This window comes from Alligator mississippiensis, chromosome 5, assembly GCF_030867095.1.
Source record: "Alligator mississippiensis isolate rAllMis1 chromosome 5, rAllMis1, whole genome shotgun sequence".
Lineage (NCBI taxonomy): Eukaryota > Metazoa > Chordata > Crocodylia > Alligatoridae > Alligator > Alligator mississippiensis.
Window position 1 is genome coordinate 70370498 of NC_081828.1, and position 21820 is coordinate 70392317.

A 21820-nucleotide genomic window follows, 5' to 3' on the forward strand; every position below is an offset into this window, starting at 1 on the left:
AATATTAGAAATATTAACCGCACATTTCCAAGGGCTTTTTGCAAGGAACTAGAAATTCTGTATTCTACTTGACTGACTTGTGAAGTGAACAATAAATAACTTGCAGATATGGGCAAGTGTGGTTCATACATTGTTTTGTGGAATCAGAGACTTCTAAATCAACAGCTTGTGGTAGATTTTACATATAGTCTATCTCCCTCAGTTAAGTGAAAGAGGTGTAAAATCACAAGTAGGCTGAGTGTTCCCTAGTGATTACATGCTGAGGAAGCTTCTGTGCATTTATGATAGCAAGTATATGGGAAAAAATCTTGTGCTCATGAAATTTAGTATCTCTCTTTAAGGTTTCTGAAATCTCTCACTTATTGGAAAGAGTTCCCATTTTCCAGGATATTTGAGCACACATTTTCTAGATGTACATAGATGCCCTACTGTTCCTTTGAACTTCAAGGGTGCATCCAGAAGAGCACGTACGCGCCTCTTGCCATCTCAAACCCCTTTAAGAAGGGGCAAGAGGCACCACATGGTGAAGGAAAAAATGTTCCCCACGCTGCAAACTTGCAGTGTGGGGAGAAAATTAAACCCCTGGATATCCAGGGGTCTAAAAAAGCTGAAGCTTAAAAAAGCAGGGCAGGGGATGGTCCCGGACCATGCCCTGAGGCAACTGGAGGCTGGATCCTCCACAGAGATGCTCTGGCTGCCAGAGCATGTCTATGGTTGGCCTCTCACCCTGGTGCTGAACACATGGCCTGCCAGGCAGTGCAGCACCAGGGCTCCAGTGTCATAAGTAAGGAGTCAAGGGAGCTGGAGGAGGAGGGAGGGGACTATGGGGGGAACCCCTGCTAGCCCCACCTGCACTTACCAGCAGTTCAGCTTCCATTTCTATCACTGGGGCCCTGCCCACACAGGACTGCCCTCCTTTTGTTTTACTTGTGGAGGAACATGAATTTTGGGGTATTTTACAGAGTGACTACAGGATTTTTTTTTTTCAGGGACTTATCAGTTTTCCAATAGGGAACACCAGAATTCCTGCTAGGGAAGCCAGTGACAGGACCCTGCCTGCTTGAAGCTGGCACCTTGGACCCAGCTGGCTGTGGCTGACCTCCTGGACAAGTGGGGCCAGGAGGACATGCTTTGACAGTTTAAAGCAGGCCATCACACCTGGACCATCTTCTGGTTGATAGCTGCCCAGATGGCTGGACAGGGGGCACATGTGGCAATAATGCTGCACAGAGGCCAACTCGGCAGCCACAGCCCACTGGCAGCTGGCCCAGAGGGGCAGATGCCTCTACTGGCCGTGCAGTCCCCATCCAGGTCTGGCAGGTGTGCAGCAGGTCACAGCTAGGCAGCAGCCCCCACTGCCAGACTGCTGCAGTGGGTAAAGGGTGCAGAGAACTCCCAGGGCTGCTTCAGCAGTCCAGCTGGCACGAGGGGTAGTGTCCCCAGGTATCAATTGACTGGGCCCCAGAAGCTCCTGAGAGTGAGTATCCCTGAGCTACTTGCCAGGGCAGCTTTTTGTACTGCTGGGGCCAGGACAAGGCATCTTTTTATACTACTGGGAACAGCACAGGTGCTGGCCTTGGGCTCCAGCTCCCCCTGGCTGCAGATCTGGAAGGGGCCAGGCAAGGTTATTTTGCCCCAAGTGGCACAATTTGCTCCTCAACAAAGTGCACGTCCAAGCACGCATGCTGAGGCAAAAACCCCTGGCTCAAATTTTCACCGCTTCTATTTGAGGTGCTGCAAGTGCACGTGCTTGCATGTGTGGATGTGCCTGAGGAGTTAAACGGTATTCTAACCTTTATGACTATAGCTTGCTGCCTAGATGCTCCTGGTACTTGCACTTGAAAATCTTGGATAATTACTTAAAAAAACAAAAATAAATCTGGAATTAATGTGAAACTAACATGTTTACTTGCAAAGCAAAATACTCCCATGCAAAAACTGTGAATCCATAAAGAGCAGTTATAGTCTGAAAACAAAAGTGGGAGAATTAGGTCAGAAGTATTACATATGCTACCTAGAAAAAACAATGTAAAGCTTGTAGTAAGTTAATCACTTGCAAATTGGAGAAACTTGTATCAAGTGTTTCGCTTAATGCCTAAACATATAAGGGCCTTGGTGAGTTAGTGGGGTACTTAGCCTTTGTTTTAGATCAGGGTGGGCAATTATTTTGGCTGGAGGGCCACTTAGTCAGTTTTGCTGTCCTCTCAAGAGCCACACCTCTTTCTCTCCCCCTCCTTCCCTGGAGCTGTAGCATGCCCAGATTTTTTTTTCTCTCTTTCCCCTGCTCCTTCTCCCTCTCTCCCTAGAGGTGAAACATGCCCTAATCTCCATCTCCCCTACCCCTTTTTCTTCTCCCACTCCCTCCCTCCCTCCCTGGAGTTGTAGCATGCCTCAATCCTCTCTCTCTCCCCCTCCCTGAAGGTAGCATGCCCAGATCCTCTCTTTCTCTCTCTCTTTCTACCCTTGCCCAGAGCTATAGTACACCTCAATTCTAATCCCCAATTGGAACCTGCCAGCCTCATCTGCAGTTTATGCTACCACAAGCTGGATGTGGTAGAAGCAGCCCTGGGTGCACACCAGCGTCGGCTGTGGATGTGCCCTGTAGGTTCTGGGTGGGGACTGGGGCAACTGCCTAGGTCCACAGCTGATGGGACAGAAGCAATACCTCCCACCTGTCCTGTGCACCAGAAGCTGTCTTGCCTGCCCACCCAGCACCATGTGGCGGCCAGAGATGGAGCTGCCAGCCACAGGCTGGATCCTATGAGTTGGTGGCCAGCCACCTGCAGGCTGGATGAAATGAGTTGGTGGGCTGCATCTGTCCTGCAGGCTGTATTTTGCTCACCCCTGTTTTAGATGGTAAGGGACTAGAACTTTTCAGTTGCGTATTTCCAGAGATCCTACTGCAAAGGTTGTTGTAAAATATGTTCAGTATTTTCCCCTGCACAATGTCTGGTATTTATTTGGACAAAACATCTTTCCTTTCAACAGTGTCTTTATCGATGCATATCAGGAGTTATTATCCAGTCATCAAGTGGGATAAAATATAAATAGATACATCGTTCAGCTCCGTTTTTGTAATATGTGTATTTTTTAGGATATTAGCCATTTTGAACATTTTTCAGCTACGAAAGGGAGATATGTGACAATGTAAACAGCTTCAGTGAACTCTTTTCTACTAGGAACCTAGCAATGTGCCAAGAAACTGTGCCTTGGGCCCAACTTATTTTTTTTTACTTCCTTGCTGAAGGTATGAACATATTCCTGAACATCACTTAGAAATTAATCATGATTTAGGAAATGTTATACCTCCGAACCTCCCATCTGATATCTATTCTATTTAGGGCCATTGTGAAACCTCTTTGACCTGATTATGTGATTTCAATCAGCTATAGACTGGATTTCCAAGAATACCAATTGACAAACAAGTGATACTAAAAACTCAGTTCTCTTGCCTTTGATAGCAGCCTTGCATTTCCAATGAAAAAATAGAATTTGGTCTTTTGTAATTAATCTTATTTCCTATTTTTCTCTTCTTTTTCATCTTGAAACTTTCTGTTCAGAACTCTTTCTCCAGTCACCTGTTATACATTGGACAAGGTTGTGATGCTATAATCTGTTTTTTAATTATTTCAGTAGCACCAACTCTATCATTTAAGTATGAATTTCAACCTTACCTAACAAGCTAAACTCATTCTGATTTGCCTCCTTTATCACATCAATCAAATAAATACCATTTAACACTAGACAATGAAATTTTAAGTGCTTGCCTGCATAATATTATATCTTTTGTAAATTGAACTGAAGCTTAATTTATAACATACAGTAGAAATAAAACCAAAAAACTTTTGTTTGTGTGGACTTACCTTATGTGTAAAATTTTAATGATATACAATTAAGGGAAGTTTTTGGTATCATGCAACCTTTTTTTTCCAATTAGGTATCACTTGCAATGCTTCAAGTTTGTATTGTACATTCTCTTTAAGTAGGTGTATAGGCAGTTGGACAATACACTGGATGGTTGGTTATAGGATGATTCTTTTTTTTAATCATGTGTGCCTTCTTGCTTCTAACCATACACACTCTTAAATGTCTGTTAACTGGGATCATTTCATATATTTACTTATGCCTTCTTATGTTACTACCCACCGATATAGCACTGAAAGAAAACAAACAGAATTCAAGTTCTCATCCTCTCTGCCCCAAAATATGATACAATAGGTAAAGGCTTTTTGTTATTGTTGTTGCCTTTGCATCTATGTTCTTGTCCTTTAAGTTCTACTATTGTAGGCTTCTTCTGGGCATTTTGAGTTGCAGTGCAGGTCAGGACTGCCTTTGTCAATGTATGATCCATCCTCAGGTTCTTTATCTTGCCCATGTACCTGTTGCTTCTTTGGTCTTTGCTTCCTGTTGTACTAATCATTCATTACAACTAGAAATTGTACCTATGAATGAAGACACAGGGCGCTTGAGAAGTATGGGGGGTGTGCATGTATGTCTCCTCTATGAGAAAGACTACCATAGCAATGATGCTAACCAAATAATACAATTGACTGCTCATTTTTAATTTATAGACGGTAAACTTTACTTTTCCTAACTACAACAATAATTTACTAACAGGGTTTTAACACTTAAAAGTTACTCAGCAAAGCTTTCTTTCTCTTCAAGCACTAACAGGGAATCTCTGTATTATCTACTGAAATTTGCAAAGCTTCTAAAACATGGATATTCACTTTACACTTTGCCCTGTATATATTAAGCTTTTGGTTATCCCTTCCTAATACCCATACATTGCAAAACCTTCTGTATACAAGGTGAGATGAGCCTACTGATTGAAGGCCTGATGATTGACTGAGCTGTAACATTCTGAGGGCTTCAAGAAAGGTTTTTACTCAACACTCTTTCCCGCAGGAGTTCACATTTTCTGTTTTATCTCTGGGAGTGAGCTTAGTGACAGACACACATTGAAAGTCTGAGAGAAATGCCATGGGAGCTGCTTAACAGCATTCAGATGCAGAGATGGCATTTGATTCCCAGGCATCTCTGCTGCATCCGCTTTATAAGAAATCTAAATCGGGAAAACCTACAGGATATCAGAAAAGAGACCTCTGATTTGCATGCTTTAACCATTAAAACAGAATCCTAGTTTTGAAACAATAAACACATCTAAAGGATAAAAGCTTGAATAATTTTTCATGAATTTCAATGAAATGTATAACGTAGTTAAACAGGAGGCATATAGATACAACTGTGTGCATTAGGGCAGCAACATTTTTTATGCTAGTATGTTAACAGGTTGCCTAACATACTTAATGTGGCTGTTTTCATTTTAATGTTGCAAGTGTGTGAGTTTAATTCCTACATATTATTCAATCAAGATGTCCTGATATTTTTATAAACTGAACACTCTCTTCTTGACACGGTTCCCAGCACATGCATTATAGATATGGAATGTTCTACAAAAAACAGCAGTTTGAAATAATTTTTTGTGACTTATTTTTTCCTAAACTCATATTAATTTGTATTTATAAATATCTGTAGGTGATTAATTGAAGCTCTACAATAATCCTTTCATTTAGATGTCTTGAGCCTTCAAAATCTAAAACATCTCATGATAATATTATGTAGAGACACTGCCTTTTATTCAATGGAAAAGCAATTTTTTTTCATTTGGTGCTGTGAAATTAAGAAAGTTACAGAAATGAATGTAAAAAGCAAATGACTAGATGGGAAAAGTGATAAAAATGTAATCACTGCAGCAGTAAGATAAGGTGCTTTATGATGTCAGAAGACTGAATTGTTGATGAAGTTTGAAATAATTCCATTTTGCATGTTATTTTTAAATTCTCATATAAAACAATTGATTTAAACTTGAAACCTTTGAAGTACAAAGAATTAACCTCACCCCCAGACAAGATGCTTAAGGTTAAATATAATAGAAACATAAATCTTGTGTAAGTCTTATTAAAGAAAAAATATCTGCAGTATCTGAGTTAGATTTCTTCCAACCAAAAACTCCTATTCTGAAATGCTACCATTCTGACAGTGTGACAAATTGCTGGAACAAATGCTAAATAGTTAAATGGACAGGTGATGGATGGCCTCATAAGCCTTGCAGGGCAGCCTGTGTAAGATACTAATTGGTTCTGTGGAACTGGTTTTAGTCAATAAATTCACTTGAGAGATTTTTTTGAGTTAGACATCTTTAAAGAATGCTGTGCTGTAGGTGACAAACCACTTGCAACATATTAGGCCACCAACAACTTTATTTTGCCCACTATACTGTCTACCTTTTTTCAAGGATATAACCTACACATACATAATAAAAATCTATTATTGATGCACTGCTGTTGTAGTGTCTTTCAAATGTTTCTGAATTATGAGTTTATTTGAAAGACTCCAGAATTTTCTGACCCTGAAAAATGCTTGTTTTTAGTTTAGCATAGGCTCTGTGATTCAATTTTTTGTAGGGATAGATTCTTCTACCATTAGTCATCTTGGATAGAGCCTTACTCTGTGAGTAGTCTGAATATAATGGACTCCCCACAGAGTAAGGATTTACTCAAGGTGAGTAAGACTGACAGAGTCTGACTTTTAGGGCTAGATCACAGCAGGATTTGGGTGCCACTACTTAATTTTTAAAACATGACTGGAGCATAAACCTTCATTTTATATAATAGCTTTGTGGTTGGAGCACTTGCCCATGAAATGGGAGACCAGTACTGTCTGAATGAATTTAAGCCTATATTTCCTGGGGGAAAGTACTCTAATCACCGGACTAAACATCATTCTGGTTGTGCATGTATGTGGAGGGAATTCTCTCCATCCTTCCTGTTGAAGGCTCAATGTGCAGCAAAGAATTTAAGGCCCACTTGGAGAACAGAGAGGACAAGAGAGAGGATGACTCTGTACCCTACTTGCTAGGTCAATTAGCTGGGGGCATCCATTTCATTCCCAGCTCCCAGGGCTGCTTCTGTATTTTGTCCAGTGTCTGTTTGATGCCAAATGCATAAGCAAACCTGGGAGCAGAGCTCTGAACACAAGACTTTCACATCCCTCATAAGTCTAAAGAGTTTTGTTTCCCTTTGTGTACTCTGGTCCAATAAATATTTTATTCTTCACTGCAGTGACACAGCTTGAATTGGAGCAGTAGAGTGTGCTTTCCCAATACTCAAATAATCCACAGTTTGGTGATTATAGTTTTTTCCTGGTGCAGGGGCACCTTGGACCTGAATCTTCTCAAAGAGTAAAAGGACTCCTTGAATCCAGGTGTCTCAATTCATGGACAATTTTCTAACCTTTTATGTAAAAAGGAGAGGTGCTTTCTCTTCCTTTGAACTGCAGCCCCAGGGAAAGTGACTGGCGGGGTGAGATTTAAACCTCACCCAATCCTTAGTGTCTTTCTACTGGCTAACTTTATTCACAGGTGCTAGAAGCTTGTGAATTTCTGCTCTTTCTGTTACTCTGCTGAGTTTTCCCATACCTGTGCATTGACAACACTTTATAACTAGGGCTTCAGTGCTTCATCAGTCTATCTGTAAAGAAGGGATAAATAATAGTAGCTTCTATACCAGAGTCATATAACACATAGTACCTGTACAATACTTTTAAAATACCTTTCAAATAATACATTTTTGTATTTATGCTATGTTTTTTATTATTGCTAATGCTCTTATAGTTGAGTATAGTCCCTATCTTGAATTTCAGATGTGAATTTCAAATATGTTAACAGGAAGCCAATACCAGCTTCTTTAACAGCAAGACAAGGTTCTTCAGGTGAATCTGATATCTTTTATTAGACCAACTTAAATAGTTAGAAAAATTTTTTTAGTGAGCTTTTGGGTTTAAACATCCTTTGTCAGGCTGAGGAAGCACCAGCAGTTGGTGTGCATTCTTCCTGGATGGAAGAAATAGTAAAGAAGCCAGAGGCTGGGCTGGTATACATGCAAGACAGGCAGTCAGTGAAGATGTAAATTGAGGAGTCAGTGCATGAGAGCCAGGCTGGGGGGAGGGGCGGGGGAGGAAGAGAAAAGGTGGATGAATGTGGCAGTTAAATAGTGGAGAGGTACCTGGGGAGTCAGATGTCAGGCAGATGGCTATGACCTTAGAGCATCACAGCTATAGCCTACACCTCTTTAACAGCAACACTTATGTGGCGGGCATGCGTGTAGCAGCCCAGCTTGCTGGCTCAAAAAGGCTTTGAGCCATTGGTGGAGCATTTCCACTACTTAGGGAGAGGCTGCCCTGCCCCTGCCCAGGACAAGGTGAGGAGCCTGAACCTGGGTGAGGACGATATTCTTCCTCACTTTGATTGGCCCATTTGTAATCCGGAGGCTCTGCCTCTGGTGGCTATAAAAGAACAGTATGCTGGGTACGCGGACGCACAGCTGTGAGGGACAGAGAAGAGGGAAGATGGGCTAAAGAAGAGCTGGGGAGAGCTGCCCAGTGGGGTGAATGCAGTGGCCCCAGAAGAGCCTGAAGACTCCTTCCCATCACCGGATGGGGAGTGGTGAGTGTGCCACGTCCCAGTGCCACCACTGAGGAGTGAGGAGCGGGGCACAACCCGGTGCACAGGGTGGGACCCTGGGAGCCATATGAGGCATCTTGGGTCTGCAACCCCTGGCACAAGGCCAGGGGAGTTGGTGCAGGTGGTGCTGCACGGGGGGCCAAGCAGGACCAGGATCCTGGGAGCTCCATGGGGCATCTTGGGTCCAAGCCAGTCAGTGCATGGGCTGTGCATGAGCCAAGACCCTGAAGGCTTATGAGGGGGCTCAGGTCACCAGCCCTGGCATGAGGCCAGGGAGGTGTGGTGCATGTAGTGCTGCACGGAGCAGTCCAGGAGCTTACCGAGGCCAGGAGCTTACCGAGGCCTTGGGAGCCACATGGGGCAGCTCAGGTCTACAGCTCCCCTGGCACGAGGCCAGGCATTTAAAGAGGAAGCCTTGCACAGGGGTCCCTGGTTGGAAATGAAACCCCAGAACCCTGCAAGGTGGCTCAGGGCCTGAACCCTGGGAAAAGAAGTACAGCCCTTGGGTGCACACCTCATGGTGTGCAGGGCCACCAGGGCTGGCAGGTCCAGAGGGAGGCAGAGACAGCTGGAGCCTCAGCAAAAGAGGCAGCAACTCACCAGAGGAGACAACCCTCCAGCAAGGCCCTGGAGTCATAAATTACCAGGGAAAAGGTCTCCTACAGGGGAGGGAGAATTCACCCAGGTCAGTGAGTCAGACCATTGGAGGGGAAACCCAAAGGAACAGGGATCCCCGAGTGTGGAGGTTTTGCTTTGGGGAATGCATTTTGGCTGGGCTGGGGGAAAGCCGAAAGGGCATCAGGGAAGCTTCTTCCTCCCCTCATGGCCACAGGAGGTGGCCAAGGCTTGGGAGAGCCTGGGCCTTGGGGTTCTTTGAAGAGTTAAGTTATATTTTAAGAGTTTGTGCCTTATATTTTGTATATTTATATCTTATGTTTAAAAGTTGATAAGGCTTAAGATTGTTTGAAATATATTGAAAGCTTTAATCTGATTCTGCTGGGCTAGGTATTTGTTGGAGTGTATATATTTGTATTTGATGTTTAAGTAAATTTGGATCTTAATAAAGTTAAGGTTGTGTAATATCTCTTGAAAGCCAGGTTGGGATTGAACCTTGAAGGGCGGTGTAAAATTGGATAGATATAACCCATAGTTTATGTTATTACGTGTGTGTGTGTGTGTGTGTTTATGTATATATACCTTGTGACCATCTATAAACTCACTAGGGGGGACCAGAAGGGTTTGGGGGAGACCTTGTTTCCCCTAGCGCCCCCCGGGATAACAAGGAATAAAGGCCACAAGTTGTTGGAGAGTAGGTTTAGATTAAACATCCGTAAGAACTACTTCACCGTTAGGGTGGGTAGGATCTGGAATCAACTTCCAAGGGAAGTGGTGCTGGCTCCCACCCTGGGGGTCTTTAAGAAGCAGCTCAATGCCTACCTGGCTGAGGTCACTTGAGCCCAGTTTCCCTCCTGCCCAGGCAGGGGGTCGGACTTAAAGATCTACAAGGTCCCTTCTGACCCTACTTCTATGATTCTATGATATATGTGTGTGTGTGTGTGTATAGGGTACCTTTATATGTGTAAATTTGTAGTGTAATAGAGTTTTGAGCATATAATCCTTGTAAGGGCTCTGTTGGGGCCCTTTCCTGCCATTTACCTGTGTTTGTCAGTACTTACCTGTTGTTTATCTGTTTTAGATCAAATTATTTATCTGTGTATTATTTAATGTCATTTAAGTTGATGTAATCTTTTAACCTCTATTAGTAGGATATAGTGTTATGAGACAATTGTATATTTGTGTATATATGTTTATCAATATCAATTTCTTTACATCTTGTATATATTAATAAACATGTATATAGTTAAGTTATGAAGTGTCCTGGCTTAGTTTTTTACAGGGGAAGAAGGGAAGCTGTGTACAGCCAGCAATTTTCCCTCGCAGTACACCTGCCCTGTTAACATTTCTCTTCAATTGGAGAAAGGAGGACACACGCAGGTACACCTGGGTTACACTTATTTGAGTAAGAATACCAAGTTGTGTCTTAAATACTTTAAAAAATGTTTTTAAATACATGTGTGCTAAGCGATCTGATATCTATTGATTACAATAGGAGTCCATGTGTTTCGGGGTATTAATACTCCCTACTCTAAGCCTAAATAATAATAATGTCATAGTGTTAACTTTAAATACTATAAAATAAACTTTTTATCGCATTCATTGTTTTTTATTTCTACTATGATTACTAGAGATAATTAAACACTTCATCAGGAATATTTTATCTTCCAAAATGTTTTCTACCTGCAGGATACCAGAAAGCAGATTATAATTTCTGTGAATTTCTCTCATCATTTTGAACTATTATTTATTTTTGCTGGTGAATGTTGAGTGAATTGCTTAACTTGCTTAAGTCATCTAGGTAATTTTGAAAATGCGTACTACAAGTCTGCAGTTTGTTCCATCAGAGACATACAGTGATTATTATTTGAACAGTATTGACCAGTTTGATTGGTTAGGGAAGCCATATGTTATTTCTGTTTTGTGACTGGATAAGCGCAAGAATTTGTGCCACAATTGTTTACTCAGATGAATTTAAAATTTGGTTTCTAGGCATTTTTTGAAAGTATTTGGTTGTTTTAAAGTATTTGTTAACAGTAAAATGTCATCATATGAATGTTTTCTAGACTATGAACCCATAATTATGTACAGAGCCATAGCAAACACATTTAAAACAGAAAATATTAACTCAATTTTCCCTTAGTATTTACATTGTTTAAATTATTACTATAAGGATCATACCAGTGTTAAATTAGCTAGTTTAAGTGATAAAAATCTGGATTGATGCATATATCCAAAGCAGCAGAAGGTAAAGGAGGTGTAGAAGGTAGGTGCAGTTTAAGGAATGAAAGCACAGTACTGTTCTGTTGGCAATGTTAAAGACTAGAAATATTTGAAAAAATATTATTTTTAAGGGTGAAATTTTTGGATGAATACATTCAAGAATTGTGTGCAAGTGAGTTTGAATACAAGGTATATTAAAACTACTCACTGTGACAAGACTAGCATGGGTGGAAGTTATAACACCCAGGGTTCCTATACATGTGTAGGTAGGCTGCTCCAATTGTGCTGTAATTACAGCATGTTGCAGCAGTCTTGATTAACTGCATCTTCTGGAGCATAGAAATTACCATACTCCTACAGACTTCAGCATCATGTGTATCAGCATCCCTCCACTGAAAAATGGTGGTGGGGTGCTTTAAATTAAAGCTTGTTTGATGAGCTTTAGTTCAAAGTGCTCCACTGCTAATTTTCATTGTGGGGACACTGATACATGTGACGCTCTAGGTGCTTTTAATTAGTGTGGTTCTCAGAGCTGTGCTAATTAAAGCACCCCTGCGCCCCACCTCCTGGAGCACATCTATAAACACTCCCAGTGTCTACCTAGGCTACCTCTCCACTCTCTGGCCCCTTCAAACTGCCACCCCGTATCTCACCTGCCACCCTTGATGGACACAGTTATGTGGGAGGCATCCTGAACCTCAGAGCAGGGTTTCTTTTGGGCCACTTGGTTCCACTCCTTTACACTTGTCCAGGCCCTGATCCTCTTGGTCCAGTTTTACTTGCTTTAGCTGCTACCTAGCTCTAGTCTAGGCCCACTTGGTCCAACCCTTATGCCTTGGTAGCATTAGCTGAGATAGGAAGTAGACCCCACAGTTAGGTTTGGGGCCCTCTTCATCCCCCACCCTTAAGGGGGCTAAATTCTGCCCCCCCATCTCTTTCTTGATCTCTGCATATGACCCCTTCACCACCAAGGGGTTAATCTTGCAGGGCATTTTAGTTTGCCTACAATGTGATATCCTGTGTCCCCCTCACAATCACTCCTGGTCCTCTGGTAAAACAGAAACAAAAAACATAAGCCACCACTCCAAACTCAAAATGCCACCACTCCAAACTCAAAATCCCTCTTGGCTCCTCCCCTTCTGGTCAGCCTGGCCTATTGACTGGCTACTGGCCCAAGCACAGGGGTCACTCATCTGTCTCATCCCTGCCAGCTGCCTGTCCTTTGTCTGCTATCCTACAGCATGCAGCAGTGGTGATGCATAGGGGATGCATGGGGTGCACATGCACCCCCTGAGAGTGCCCGTGCACCCCCTGACTGGCTGTGCTGTCTGCTCAGACAATGGGCAGGGGGTGCAGATGGGAGTGCCGGTGCACCACCTGCAAGTACCAGCCAGGGAGTGGAGCACCGCTGCACTCCCGAAGTGGCTGCAGCCACTCCTGGAAGCAGCCTCAGCCACTAGCAAGATCGGCCATGGGGGGACCACCCCTCCCCCCAGTCAGCAGGACTGGTTGCAGTCGGGGCATGTGCCCCTGCTGACTAAGGCGGCACCAGTTGCCCATGGCATGCAGCCACTCTCCAGGGCAGGGCTACTGGCTGTTGCAGCTGCCTTTTCCCTGGGCTACAAAGACCCTTCTCTTAAAGAGGCCTCAATAGTCCTGCTGGCCCTGTAGCCCTCCCACATTAACAGGGCAAGGGTTTCTGTTACATTTACAAAAGTGCAACCCCTCCCTTGTAAGGCATACATTACTTTCCCCAGAATACAGTGTTTATAGTAATTTTCTTTCTTTTTCCAATCAAGACAAAGTTAGAAAATATGGTTCTTTAAATCTGGTGTAGTTAACACACCACATGGTTTCCCTTCAGCCATGGATTTATAAACTGAATAAAGAGTAGAATTAGGGTTCTATTTGTGTACGGTATTATTCGGACTTCAGGACACAATCTTATTACTAGCTACAGTCAAGAAACAACTCCTTTCCATGGTAAATAAAATTTAAAAAATGCAGGGGTTCTGGACCCTCCTATAATCTAGTAATATTAGACAGTGTTGGCAACCAGACACCAAACTAAACTGAACATACATTTATTTTTATGCAGCAAGTCTTATACTGTTAGTGATAGTTTCAACATGAAAAAATGAATGCTAATAATTTTCTATTAGATTTATTCTAAACTGAGAAGTTTCCTATTAACAAAAATAATAGATTTTTCCCCACTTAAATCTAATAAATAATTAGGTTTGATTCCAAAGAAAATGCATAGTGACTTATCTAAATTGTCTTTATATAGATACTAGTTTCATTTTGTAATATGGCTGATAAAGGTATACAGTAACTTGAATTGATCTGTAGTTGAATTTTCCAATATATGTCTTTAGTTTCAGTGCTGTGAGGAACATGTTACAGATGTTAAGAGCTGTGATGCTGAAGAAAAATTGACTGGATTTTTAGCCATCTAAGAATCCAGGGATAATACTATGTTCTTTCCTTTTGCATTTATTCAGACTGTGTGGCTCCATAGTAAAGGCCCGTGGTCCCTTTGGAACAAATTTATAATAAATATTTTAGTTTATTAATACTAAGAATTGTGACCACACCCCACACAGAACAAACAAATATTGTGTGATTTCCAACATACTGTTTTATATTGATGCATTATAAAAGCCCCAGGTAGACTTGCTAGGATATTAACCATAAAGTTTAACTATTGAATCAGATAGAGCTGGCAGATCAGAAAGTTTCCATATAACTAAGATAATTGTTACTGAAACATTTGGATTTTTTCCTGTTTAGGGGAAAAATAATTTTTGTATGTGGTAAGCATTAATAATTATACTTATTTTATAAACCTAAAAAATTAATGTCTTATCCATATGTCTACTTGTGAAACCTAATGCACATTTTAATTGGAATAAAATATTTTAAGTTTCTTTTACAAAAAAACTGTTTTAGAACTGGAATTCCAAGAATGATACCATTTTATTTAAGGTAACCTTGAAGAAAATAATGTTGAAGCAAATGACTAGAATTTGAATAAGCTTAACTTCAGTAAAGGATATTTTTCAAAGTTAAGCACCAACATCCATTAACTTGGATATCAGTTGCAGATGGGTATCTCTCTCCTACTGCAGTGAAGTAAATCTTTATACCTCTCCTCTTGTAAGTTTAATAAATGTACAAAACTTGAGAGACCAAAAGCATTGAATGTGGTGAACTTGAAGAAATTTTATAAGTTTTGCACTAAGATTTTTAAACCTAAAAGGCATAGGCCAGATTCTATTCCACACATCCTAACAGACATCTAAATGTGATTTTATTTTAACCTGTTCAAGTCCTGAAAATATACTAAATCTACAAAATCTTTGCAGCACTAGAAACCACACATAGGGAATGCTAAAACATGCCCCGTGCTACAGATTTGCAGTATGAGGCCAAAATTTCCTACTGGAAAATCCTGGTAGCAAAAAAAAAGCACTGGGAAAAAAAGTGGTGCACATGGCAGGAGCATGCGTCAGAACATGGAGGCTCAGTCTTCCAGGGAGATGCTCCGGCTGACAGATAGAGCATCTCCACCCCTGACATTGTGCCCCAGCTTCTCCAGCACACTGGGAGCAGGGGGGAGCTGGGCAGCACCAGTTTGCCTGAACCAGAACAATTTTTTCCACACTGAAGTGCACAAGCAGGGGCATGTGCTGAGGCAAAAAGTAGCTGCACAAATTTGTGCTACTACTATTTTTGCTGCTGCAAGCACACACACCTGCACCCTGGAAGCTAAGTATATGACAATGTACTTCTGAGGAAGTATCCTTTGAATTCATCCTAGCGCTACTCATTACATGGCTCTGTTCATAGATTTCATAGATTTCATAGACATTAGGGCTGGAAGGGACCTCGGAAGATCATCGAGTCCAGCCCCCCGCCCAAAGGGCAGGACGTCAGCTGGGGTCATAGGATCCCAGCAAGATAAGCATCCAGTTTCATCTTGAAGGTGTTCAATGAAGGCGCTTGAACAACCTCCGGTGGCAGGCTGTTCCAGACCTTGGGGGCTCGGACAGTAAAGAAATTCTTCCTTATGTCCAGCCTGAAACGATCTTGTAGTAGTTTGTGACCATTCGTCCTCGTCATCCCTTGGGGCGCTCTGGTGAACAAACGTTCCCCTAGATACTGGTGGTCACCCCTGATAAACTTGTAGGTGGCCATCAGATCACCCCTGAGCCTGCGCTTTTCCAGGCTAAAGAGCCCCAGGGCTCTCAGCCTGTCATCGTAGGGTCTGCTTCCCTGACCTCTGATCATGCGCGTGGCTCTTCTCTGGACTCTCTCAAGCTTCTCCACATCCTTTTTGAGTTGTGGAGCCCAAAACTGGACGCAGTACTCCAGCTGCAGCCTCACTAAGGCTGAGTACAGGGGGAGAATGACGTCCCGGGATTTGCTTGAGAAGCATCTATGGATGCAAGCCAGCGTTTTGGTCGCTTTACTAGCCGCAGCATCGCATTGCAGGCTCATGTTCATCTTGTGGTCAATGATGACCCCCAGGTCTCTTTCTTCCATAGTGCTAACCAACATAGCACTGCCGAGCCTATAAGGATGCTGCGGGTTTTTTTTCCCAAGGTGGAGAACCTTGCATTTATCGGTGTTGAACACCATCAGATTCTCATCCGCCCACTTGCTGAGCCTGTCCAGGTCAGCCTGGATCATCCGCCTGTCTTCTGGTGTGGATGCTTTGCCCCAAAGTTTGGTGTCATCGGCGAACTTGGCCAGTCCGCTTCTGACTCCAGTGTCCACATCATTAATGAAGATGTTGAACAGTATGGGTCCAAGGACAGAGCCCTGGGGGACCCCACTGGTCACAGGACACCATGATGAGTGACTTCCATCAATTACTACCCTCTGGGTCCGACCCCGGAGCCAATTTTCCAGCCAGTGGATCGTGGGGGACCCAAGGTGACAATTGGCCAGTTTCTCCAAGAGACGATCATGGGACACCAGATCGAAGGCTTTTTTGAAGTCAAGATATATGACATCAATCTCATCTCCCTTGTCCAGGTGATAGGTCACCTGGTCGTAGAAGGAAATGAGATTGGTCAAGCAAGACCTACCCGCAACAAACCCGTGCTGGCTATCCCTTAAGATGTTGGCGTCGGCCAGTCCATTAAGGATGGCCTCCTTAATAAACTTTTCTAAGATCTTCCCCGGGATAGAAGTCAGGCTGATGGGCCTATAGTTAGCCGGATCCACTTTCCTCCCTTTCTTGAAGATAGGCACCACGTTGGCCTTCTTCCAGTCTTCGGGCACTACACCAGAGCGCCAAGAGTTTTCAAAGATCCGCGCTAGAGGCTGGGCTATGATGCTCGCCAGCTCCTTGAGTACCCTGGGGTGAAGATTGTCAGGGCCGGCTGACTTGAAGGTATCCAGCTTCTCAAGATGTTCCTTCACAAAGTCAGCATTAATGGAGGGCAGGGGATCACCCTCACCCGGACTTTCCGGCCCTGTAGCAGGCACGGGCGTCCCATGGGGCTGATGAAAGACCGACGCAAAGTACCTATTTAATAGGTTGGCTTTTTCCTGGGCGTCAGTTGTCAGTTGCCCCATCTGGTTCAGCAGGGGTCCAACGTTGCCCCTGCTTTTCCTCCGGCTCCCCACATATCTGAAAAAGGACTTTTTATTGTCCTTGATGCTCAAAGCTAGCTGGAGTTCAGTTGCAGCCTTGGCTTTCCTGGTCTGCTCCCTACAGGACCGGACCAGTGCAGAATAATCCTCCTTGGAGGTGACTCCCATCCTCCATCCTTTGTAGGCCTTTCTTTTTAGCCTCAGGAGGTCTGCTAGGTCCCTGGAGAGCCAGGGGGGCTGCTGTCCCCTCTTGCTGCCTTTCCTCCAAGATGGAATAGACTTAGTTTGTGCATTGAGGATCGCTCCCTTGAGGAGCAACCACTCTTCTTGAACTCCCCTCTCCCTGCAGTCACAGTCCCTTAGGGCCTCACTGACAAGCCTCCTGAGCTTGTCAAAGTCGGCTTTCCTGAAGTCAAGGACTTGCGTGTTGCTGACTGACTTGCCAGCTTTTCGGCGGATGGTGAAGGTGATCAGCTCGTGGTCGCTGTCACCCAGCTTCCCATCGATCACTAGGTCGTTCTCAGGTGCTAAATCTATTTGCAAGGGCAAATAGATCTATGCTGCTAGGTTTAGATCTAGGTGCTAAATCTATGCTGCAAAGGGCATATTCCCATGAGTGGAAACGTGTGTTTCCCTGTGGACAAATAGCAGTGGCACATATTTCTGTGACTGCTACTTGTTCATGGGGAATGCCCCTGCATGCATATTTTGGCATGTGGCAAGTTGCCCCAGGTGGGATAGTGGAGGCTGGGGCCAGCACTGGACTGGCCCCAACAGCCTTATCTGGGGCCTTGGTGACTTTCTGGGGCTGCAGTGGCAGTGATCTGGGTGCACAGAGTCTGGCTGGCAACTGGAGTGTGGCTCTGGTTGGCCAAGCTATGGTTTCAGGTGGCACATGCTGCTGCCGTGTGTGTCGCTTCACTTTTTAATGGTGCTTTTTTTTCCACTGGGAGATCCTAGTGTCAAAAAAACCCTGTTGCACTGCTAACTAGCAGTGTGGTGAGTGTATGCATGTGTGTTGTCTGAAGTTTGTAGCACTGCTCGCAGGTTGTGGTGCTGCAAGCCGCATGTGCATGCTTATGCAGATGTGCCCAAAGTTTTCAGGCAGAAGAAGAAATTTACTGGAGAAAGGTAAGGAGAACCAGTGGAAGTAAAATGATTCCCAGTTCCTCCAGCTCAGGGTTGCTGGGTCTCACTTTATGTTAAGGTACATTTATAAAATGCTTGTAAAGAATCAAGAAATGATAACTTCTTATAAAACATTGTAGGTCAGTGTCAAAAAGTCTTTCTTTTTATTTTTGTGATTCAGTAGAAAATCCTCACCTGGGGTAACTGTTTCCTAATTGTGGAGAACTCATTTGCTTGGCTATTTGGCTAGGTCTTCAGTAAAAGTTTGGTTTGGAAGTTGATTCTCTGCCTAGCTGTCTTTATGATAGGCATTACACTATAAAATCAGCCAAAGCAGTATCCTAAGAGGTGAGAAGTATAGGTATCAACTGCAGAGGCAGATTAAGATTTACTGGGGCCCTGGGCAAACAAAACTGGAGCCCCCCCCACATTGCAGGAACTGGATTTCAGTGGGGGGAGGGGCCCCTTCCCCTCCTGGTGCTGCCACTGCCAAGAGTGGGGGTGGGGGTGGCTGGGTGGACCCTGCTGGGCTGGGTGTGGGGTGGCACACCTCTCTTCCCTGTTCCTTGCTCCTCTCCCCCTGCCACAGCAAGAGTGGAGCCCAGTGGGGTGAGGGCAGATGCAGGCTACCTGCTGTGGGCTCGGGGCTCTCCCTGCCCACCACGCCCCCTGGATAAGCCACCTGTAGCTCTGTCCCACTCCCCGCCCCAGCCCCAGGACCCCTGCACTGCCCTGGCTGGGCAGTGGCCTCAGCCCCAGCCTCTGCCCCTGCCTCACTCACTCCCTCACACCCCTTCCCTCCCCCATGCCCCTTCCCCCCATTAGATTTACCTGCAGGGAGCTGGTTCTTGGAAGACCCAAGCTCTTGGAAGACCCTGGAAGCTCTTGGAAGACCCAACCAGGTCTCTGCCACAGGCAACCTGCTCCCAAATCCAGAACTGGACCAGCACAGCTCTGTCCCCACTGGGGTCCAACTGTTGTTTCAGCAAACCCAGAAACCTGCCCTTGCCCAGCACAGCCTCATGCCCTTGCACTTCCTGCAACTGTGGCCCCAGATCCAGTGCCTGCAGCTACCCATCATAGGGCTTCATTGCTGGTGCTGAGACTGAGACCCCAGCTCCCAATGCAAAAGCTAGCCTATGACCCTGTGCCATGGCCTCAGTGACTGGCCAGGCCATGACATGTGTGTAGACACCTCAGGGAAGCAGCACGGGCAGGGGCAGGGGTGGGGGCAGTGAGCAGAGCAGAGCATGGCCCTGGGGAGAGACAGGAGTGGCACCACAGTTTGAGCGGCTCCTCAGGTAGTGGCAGCATGCGGGACCACATCGTACTCTCAGTGCTGAGGTTCAGGGGCTGGGGCTGGGGCTGGGGCTGGGGCCAGGGCCCGGGCCAGGGCTAGGGCCAGGGCCAGCCTTGCCTTGCAGCTTGCCTTGGAGGTGGCTCAGGAGCACTGGTCCTCTACTCATGGCCTAGCTTCTCCCATGATGGCTGGGGCCCAGGGCCTGGTGGCAACTCAGTCAGGCCCATGAGCCACTGGTGCAGTGGGAGGCTGGGGTAGGTGGATATATGGCAGCTTTGCACTGTCCCTGCCCAGCCACTGCTCCTCCTTCACCTTGGGCCAGGTGACTTTGGCATCCGGGGGCCCCTGGGCCCAGGCCCCACTGGCTTAATCCACCTATCATGAGTTGTATCATAAACAGACATTGATACATCCTGCATAAGTGCTGTAATAACTAGGCTAGTATATAATAAAGTGATTGCCACTAGCAGCTCTTCTCCAGAGTCCTGTTTTAATAGAAAAGAATGAATGTGGACACCTGTCCTCAGAAGAGAATTCTGGTCTCTGTATCCCATGTGGATAAAGTTATCTCTCTGCAACCACGCTTCAGGTACCTAAGCCTGAAAAAAGTGGGAGTTCAGACATCTGTGCTTGACTTATGTTGTTTGTTATATTTTGAAGGTCCCAGCTCAGTGTGCATGTGTATGCATTTCCATTCTGGAGCTCTGAACTTTCCCCCTCACCTCATGGGCCCCCAAGACTATCCTGGCTGGGATACTAGGGGGAGCTGGGCCAGCTCTCCAAGGTGATGGGGCTACAGTACAGCACCACCCCCCCGCCTCCAGTTTAGGCTGGGCAAAACAGATGCCAGCTCTGTGCTGCTGCTGCTTTCAAGAGCCCCAACATAAGCTGGGGGGGCAGGGGTGGAATGGACCCCCCTTGCCTCACAAGTGTGGCTTGGCTTCCCCCAAGACCGCAGCAGGGGTTGCTGGGGAGGGGGGGAGGCATGAGGCAAGGGGGCTCTGTTCCATTTCCCTCCTCTCCAGTTCAGGCCAGGAAAAACAGCTGTCTGCTGAGTGATGCTCTCTTCTCTCCCTCTCCCCTAGTGACAGCCCTGGGGGCAGGGCAGGGTTGAGTAGGTACAGATCAGCACAACCCCACCCTCTTGAAAAATGAACCCTCTAGAGCAGTAGTTCCCAATCTGTGGTATGTGTAGCACCAGTGGAAGGCAGACAACCTGTCAGTGGTATGCATTAGCAGATTTGTTATAATTACTTGATATGACAAAAATTTGGTGGTGGTACTTAAGGTTGTATTGTTTTAAATTGGTGATGCGCGCTCTGTCAGAGTTTGGGAACCACTGCTCTAGAGAAGACAGGTTCCCTAAGGTGCTCTGCTTCAGTATAGTAGAGAAGTCTCCAACTTTTTTAAGTAGATCACCTTTGGCATTTAAAAGCAACCCAAGATCTACTGTGCGCTGCTGCCAGCCCCCCCACCCCAACAAGTAAGTATGTGGGAAGGGAAGGGAGAGGGGGAAGATTGAGGCAGAGGGAGAAAAAATTATTTGTGGGTGCTCCTCCCCATCAGGGCCCCACTCAACTTACCCCTACTCCTGCCTCTGTGGCATTGTCTCTCACTGTGGGGGCCTTGTTCTAGGCCCTGCCCCTTCCCTTCCCCGTGGACTGGCCCACTGGGCTGGGGCGTGTGCATGCATGCATGTGGGTACTCAGCCCTCCACCCCTGCCTCAGACTGACACCAAGAAGCTCCAAGATTTACCACAAGAGGCTCTGAGACCTACCAGACTGGTTGGTGACCACTAGTATAGTAGCTGATTTGATGAGAGTTAGTTTTTCATATGACTGGCCTTTTTAAAAGTGCTTTGTAGCCATGCACATGTGTTACATCATGGTTATAGAGTGCCTGCAAGGGGCCTGATTGCATGAAAAATGTCACTTGTGTAAGCATCTACAGTTTAGTAAAAAATTCCTAACTAATGCTAATTCTGCCTTTGCATTACTTTGTGGGTAAGTAGGGGAAGATATCTTATGTTTAAATTCCCACTTATTACTGCATAACTTGCATTCTGCTAAAGTGTTCTATGGCTCATTGAGCATTGTATCAGATCAGGCAAAATATTCCTTCTGTTTCCTGATCCTCCACATAGTCCACCTCTCATCAAGTGAAGTAGTAATAAACAGTTCCTGTCATTAGTAAACAGGTCTGTTTCAACCAGGATAGGTGTGATCTGATGAGACTGTAGCATCTTCCCACATTGCCAGTCGTTATACATTTTACACACCTAACAAGAGACCATAAACAATTTCAGCTAGGCATTCATGCCTGGGACTGTCTCAGGCATATCTTCATTTGTGAAATATGTATCGGTTTCTTGATGTTGGCTCTTACCTCTGTTGGGCCAATCCATTAAACAAAATCCTCTGTG